General features: G+C 33.1%; 1 pseudogene; it reads left to right on the top strand.

The window, feature by feature from the left end:
- The first annotated feature begins 533 nt into the window (after nt 1-533).
- LOC149532968 (transcription factor MYB1 pseudogene) lies at nt 534-3,467 on the top strand (annotated as a pseudogene).
- Nucleotides 3,468-7,503: the final 4,036 nt, after the last annotated feature.

Raw genomic sequence — 7,503 nt, 5'->3', positions numbered from 1 at the left:
AATTTATTGAGATGCACATTTCACAAACATTGTACTGCTTCCAAAGCACGGCATCTAGAAATTTTTATCATATCTACAGAATCGTTACCCAAGTCAAATGATTATAACTAATATAATACTTTGAATGTATTCAATTATGGTGCCATTTATATTATATTTGAACCATTCCTATTAACTGGGTCTTAATTAGCTAGATGTTACTTAGCATCCACGCTTTTCTCAAGTGTTTGTTAGTGGTTGGAAATCAGATCGAATTTCTTGATAGATGAAGAGCGAATTGGAGCAAAGAAGAGCTCCTAGGAAGACTATCTGTTCAGAAGTAGCTGTAAAAGTGCCGACAAATGTATAAATAGCACTCAGACATTTCTGCCTGCTTCTGCACTACGGCATCGAGATTATTATAATAATATCAATGTTTTGTAACTTGCTCATATACAGTCTTCCACTTCGTTGGACTGAATATTGTTTTGGCTCTATATAGAGAGAGAGGCTTTGTGAAGTGGATTGTGGTCATACATAATTATCTGAGCTCAATGGGGAGAAATCCTTGCTGCTCTCAGCATTCTGAGCTAAACCGTGGGGCTTGGACTGGTCAGGAGGATTATATCTTGGCCCAATACATCAAAACTCATGGAGTGGGTAGATGGAGATCCCTTCCACAAAAGTCAGGTGAGTTTGTGCATTTTATTCACCATTATTACCAGATTGGATATTTGAGTCTTAAGTTGAGAAGAGCAAGTCAATTACAAAGCGTGAAAATGCAGGGCTGAAGCGGTGTGGGAAGAGTTGTAGACTCCGTTGGTTGAATTATCTTAACCCCGATATTAAACGGGGAAACATTTCAGCTGAGGAGGATGAGCTCATCGTTAGATTGCATGGACTCCTCGGCAACAGGTACGAGCATTGTTTTTATGTTGGAAATAAATCGAATCCAATTAAGAGGTGTTGGTTTTATAGTTGGAAATATCTCTGCAAATGTTCCAGATTCAAGTGGCAATTGAATTGTGAAAAGTTCAACGGACTTGTTTCTTGTTCACCCAAAAATGTTCTAACTTGTTATTAGAGGTAGGTTATGTTAGGAGTCACTAATATCAGCTTAAACATTACACATTAAGACTTAATTTTTAGGTTATCAAAGTTGACTTATTTTTCTAAGCTTAATTTCTTCCTTAATGTGTGATGTTTAAGGATGGCTACATACATTCAAATGACTTAATGGGTTGCATGTCACGTTCAAATCTATTATAGACTAGTCAAATTGATTATATACTAGTCTTATTGGAATAAAGTACTTTTATAGAGTCATCAAATTGATTATAGACTGGTCTTATTGGAATAAAGTACTTTAATAGACTCATCAAATTGATTATAGACTGGTCTTATCGGAATAAATTACTTTCATAAACTTGTCAAATTGATTATAGACTGGTCTTATTGGAATAAAGTACTTTTATGGACTCATCAAATTGATTATAGACTGGTCTTATTGAAATAAAGTACTTTTATAGACTCGTCAAACTGATTATAGACTGGTCTTATTGGAATAAAGTACTTTTATTGACAAATTGAAGATCATAGTTGGATTAGAGCATGACAAGACAAAGACAAAGACAAAGACATTGTTTTAGGTGAATTAAAGGAGGGATTGGAACTAAGTCACATTCAAACTAAAGATGAACCAATTATCTAGAGGTTAGTAATTCAACCGTTATAATAGTAAAGGTCCTACAATTGGATTATAAAACTCTAGAAGTGATAGTAGGGCTAGATCAGCTTAGGATCCCTAAACATTCTATAAAATGTCTTAAGATGTGTGTCACTCACATCAAAATCAATGAATGATTGATAGGTCTTTAAGAACCAACCTAGATTAATAAATTTATAATAAATTAAAACACATGATTACAATTAAGCCAAATCAGAATTAATAAGGAACTGTTCCTATAAAATCATTTAGTTATCAAAGCTCTTCTAGATTGAGACCAAGTCAAGTTAGGAGCCTCAAACATTATTACATCTAAAATATAGATGGCTCTGTCTTATTAGGGTTAGTGGGTCAGCACTTTTATGAGTAAATGAAAGATCTTAGATTCCTACGTACTGTTCTATGAAACTAGTATAAATATTTTAAATAAATCTATCTAAAGAAATGCCCATAGTATCCATTATAAAAATGATAAAATTTTAATACACTACATCTAAAAATACTTTTATTTTTATTATTTTTTTGCACTTTCTTAAGTTTTTCATATTTCAATTCTTTCTTGCAATTTCTTAAGTTTTATATTTTAATTATTTTTAAAAATGATTATTTAAGTATTAAGTTTATAGTTTTAGCAAATATATTATGTAATATTTATTAAATAAATTTTTAAAAGAATACTCTATTTACAATAAATATTAAGATTTGACATATAGATGGTTGTCAAATTTAACATAGAAAGTAAATGTTAACATTAACACACTCACACCTTCACACTCCACTCATTTTGCCATCTAGAATGCGTATCGGCATCAATGATACAACAAAGTTGTAATTTACATTGAAATCAGTTATATATGATTGTCTTATAGGAGATAGTAGTTCAGTTGATAGATTATGATTATTGGTAGATGGATGATCCTTGATTTGAATTCTTTTTTTTTTTTTTTGAAAATGCAAGGTTTGAACTAATGACCTCCCCAAAGAAAGCCATAGTATGTTTTAACATGGCATAAATAACTCCGAACATTTTATAAAGTTATAAATGTTAAAACTAAGTCAAATCAGAATTGGTGATAGATTGGTCTTATAAAATCAATCATTCACTTATTCAAACTCTGAATGGATCTAGATTCCAATATAAACTTATCCAAATGAAGGAACTAACACATTAGACTGAATACATAATTGAGAAGTATAGTATTTGATTGAGATTGTATTGTGTAGGTGGAAATTGATAGCAGGACGGCTGCCTGGTCGAACGGACAATGAGATAAAGAATTACTGGAACACCCATATCAGCAAGAAGAGCCGTCAAGGGAAAGAAACATTTTCCAGCCCAAAATGTGAATCTAAATTAGCACATCCAGCAAGTAATCAAGAGCCGAAATCCATTCCTGTTAAAACAAAAGCGGTGAAAATTTCTAATGGATATTGTTGCAGTGGAATTGCAAATTATCCAGGCATAAATTCCGCTGATAGTCCAGACATTACAAATATCTCTGAATCATGGTGGAATTCATTGGTTGAGGAGTACATGAAAGAGGACGATTCTAAAAGCCTCGAGTTTAGTATTACCGAATCGGCATTTCCATCTTCATATTATTCTGTACAAGATTTTTATCTCAATCATTTGGATCAAGCTGCCACTTCTCTGGAGAGTAATGTAGAACAAGAGAAGAATTTTATGGAAGAAACGGGGATAAAAGTTAACAGGCAGGAAAGTTATGGGATATCTGATTCGAAACATTTCGAGAAATTATAGATGGAATGGTTGAATACCCTCCAGTTGGAATCACAGGAAGAATGGAAATAAAAATCTAAGGAAAAATATGTTTGTAGTTACTTGTATTTCTTATCACTCTTAGAATGATATCCTCAAATGCCTTTTATATAGTTTTCCATGGAGTTCGTATCTAGTTGTAGCTTAAAATAATTTATAAGGTGTTCCATAAATTTATGAATTATGTACCTCATTCTTGCTGAAAGAGAAATTCAATAAATTTAGTAAATAGATAATAAATAATAAATGACTTATGTTTTTTAAAATATTAAAATACTATAGGTTTTAGTGGGGAAGGATTTTTGTGTATTTAAATGATCAAACTTTATTGTTAGTATGTATAGATTTGTTAGTAAGAAGTGGAGCTTTTTTTGTTAGAAGTTTCTAGCGGTGATGTTTCTATTGTCGAGTATTTCTAACTTTGACTCACCAAGTTTCTTGTAGCATTTTTTACAAAATCTTTACTAGAATCAAGTGAGTCCAAACCATATTTTTGGTTGCAAGTTTATAGTAGACTTTGACATCAAAACACTAAAATTCTTTTTATCAAAATTTCTTGTTTGTTGTCCAAGCCACAAAATACCCTTCCAAGATAATACAAGGCCCCATGAAAGGATTTAAGTCAAATTTGAGCATATTTGAAGAAAATTTGAAGTGGATTTTGTATTGAGTACAAATATGTCAATTTTGGGAGAAAATGCTTCAAAAATAAAGAATACAAATTCCACACAACAAGGGAAAATGTGGTTGGTGATGAGGAGCATATGTTTGGTACTATCCTATGACCCTATTATGACAATTGATCATTTACACACTACAGATAGTTTTCTACAAGCCCTTGTTTTTTAGTATACACATAGATACATACATAAATACATATAAATGTTGAAAGAATAAATTGATGGGAAAATCAAGATGAATTAAGTTGATGTTTTTGTACCTAGGTTAATATGTTCTCCCTTGCCCCAGCATACCTTCATCCTCTTGAAGAAGACAAATAATGGGGTTAAAAATTAACAGGCACAAAATTGATGGGATAAGAATAAGTAGATTTCCACAATCCATATGAAACTACTCCAATTAAACTTTTGGATTGGATTGTCTGAGTATTTTTTCATCAATGTTTTAGATCAAACTCTGTAATCCATCATGATGAATTATGTTGATATTTTTTACCCATGTTAAAATGTTCCCCCTTGTCCCAATACCTCTCCATCCTCTTGTACCAGACCAGCAATCGGAATAAAAATTAACAGGAAAAACATTTATGGGATAAGAACAAGTAGATTTCCACAATCCATATGAACCTACTCCAATTATGCTTTTGGATTTGATTGTCTTCAAGTAGTTTTGCATAAATATTTTAGATCAAACTCTATGATCCATTATTAGGATAAGAGATCTAAGACATCGATGCAAAAATATTGCCACAATCACATCTAGAAGGATAATTGGAGTGATTATGGGATATGTCATTTAAAATATTTGCAGAAATTAAACATGCAATGGTTGAGAACCCTCCTAATGAGATCATTGGAGGAATAGAAATAAGAATCAAAGGGAAAAGATGTGTATAGTTACATGTTGATCCAAGTAAGGGTGAGCTAGGACTAAGTAATGTTTGAATCAATCTAGGCGAGTTTAAAGTCAAAAGCCACTTCACAATATGGGAAAGGCCAAGGGAGTAATAGGTTATGGACTCACTCTCCAATCCACCTAACACTCTCAAACCTATTGTCTCTACTCTCATATCCACAAATCCACCAAACTCAAATTTGACTACTTACCTTCCTTCAACCTTAACAAGAACCCCACTAGGATCTTTTTACAACCATGGATAATAGGAAACCAAGGAGAAATATAATGGCATTAGACATATTTTACAACATGTTTCCAACTGTTCCCAAAGATTCATGCTTAAACTTTGATACCCACAACATGAATCATCACTTGGGCCTAGAAAAGACCTAGTAGAATTAGGCCTCCAATCTTAGTTTTTGAAAAAAAACAAAATTTTACTTTGATTAGTGCCATACAAACTAGTTTTATATTTGTATACCCATTTAGAATCTCTACAAGTATCCGAGGTTTTAAGTTTGTAAGATGAGTCCAAGGAACAAAGCAGTTGATCAATTAATGAGGGTTTGAAGTCAATTCAACTAGCACTTTCCAAATTCAATTATTTAAGGGTCAACCAATGAAACCAATGTTACAAAAATATATATAAGAGACCTCAATGACATGTCCTCTACCCTTCAATATCCTTCTACACCTCATTTTCCTATTTCTTCTTTGTATTGTTCTATTTGCCACTCTAGTCACATTCTTATGCCTAGCCACAAAATAGTTGACTTACATTAGGATTTGGTGAGTGGAAATATTTGTAAGAATTTGCCTTAGCAAAAAATGAAACCAAGATCAAGAATGTCAAGAACAAAGAACAATATGGACCAAATGATGTATGATCATAATAACAATATGAGAATGAATTGATGTAAAAGTACACTAGAAGTGCTTGTATATAAAGGCCTCTAGAATAATTAGGAGTTATCAAAATGATAAGCCTCACAACTAAGCACATGCCCACCAAGAGTGGATTATCCCCCATTGAGCATAGAAGTTAGTGTGATGATGAGAGGATAAGCTTACATAGGTGTGTCACATAAAAATATGTTGTAGACACCATGTGCTTAGTTAGAGTGTGAACAACTATGTTGTCTACATGACACCTCAATTGATTATGCAAACTCCAGTGTTGTAGACACCAAGTGCTAAACTAGAGTTTCTTACTCTTGTGTTGTCAACAAGACAACTCATATGAGTATGCATACTGCTAGGTGTTTAACTAATAAAATAATGAAATAATGCATTAACCTAAGTAAACTTAAGTAAAGTGCAAATAATAATTAATTATTTACACTAACACCCACCCTTAAGTGCAACTTAGGGGTATGCATTAATCTCACAAAAGCTATGATGAAAATGTATGATGGGTCTGGGCTACTAGGTCATGTTAGGTACTCATGTATAAATTCAATGCTCTGCATAAAATGCTATGCAATGCAATACAATCTCTCTGAAAATAGATAAAAAGAGAAAAACTCACAGGAAAAACCCTCCCCCAAAAAGAGAGATAAGTACAATAAAGAAAGATGCATGTACAGATGAAGTATTCAAGACCCCCCCATTATGACATACACCATGCATATATAATAGAGAATCCCTCAATGAAATCCCTCCCTTAGTGAAAGATCTCCTGATGATGAGTACTTGAAGGCAAAAGAGAATCCAATGCCTACAAACAACATTTCTCCCTTTAGGAAGAAGATACACCAATTATAGGTGCAAGTATGCTTTATGGATAGGAAGATGGAAGAGGGATCCATATATAGTATGATGTGGATGTTTCCTTTGAAGTTTGCTCATATTTTGACAAGTCCTTGATGAATGTAGATGCCATGAACCAATCTGTTGGATGCCCAAAAGAAGGTAGAAAACAAGGTAACATGTCCATGTATGAAAGTGAATCAAACTCTAAAGACAAGGAATCATCCTCATCAAAAGATATGGGAAGAGAACCAATGTAGCCTCCCCTCAATGATGAATTCACACCCATGAAAGAAGCTCCTTGATGACTAAAGAAGTTGCACCATGAAAACTAAATGATGTTCCTCTTTGTAGGAAGAAGTGGTACCATAGGTGTAGTAGAGAATGATCCCCAAATAGTAGGAAGAATCCTCAAAAGATATGATGTTGGAGGAAATTGGAATATAAACTCCAAAGCCTAATATGTCTCCCTTGAAGTAAACGATTCCTCCAATTGCTATAAAGAAGTATCCACGGTCATGTCAGTCTCAAAACAAAGATCAAGTGGGTGAGAATCAAAGTTTTCCCTCGCAATGAGTGAAAAAGAAGTCTCCTCAACAAAGAGAAGATGGATGTAATCAATGATGTCTCCCACATCTTCAATGTAAGACTCCACAAATAACACTACAATGCCTAGAAGGATGTCATCACA

This window comes from Cupressus sempervirens, chromosome 10 (genome assembly GCF_028749045.1).
Source record: "Cupressus sempervirens isolate cs-2001-9-10 chromosome 10, ASM2874904v1, whole genome shotgun sequence".
Classification (NCBI taxonomy): domain Eukaryota; kingdom Viridiplantae; phylum Streptophyta; class Pinopsida; order Cupressales; family Cupressaceae; genus Cupressus; species Cupressus sempervirens.
This window is presented reverse-complemented; position numbering and strand designations above follow the sequence as displayed.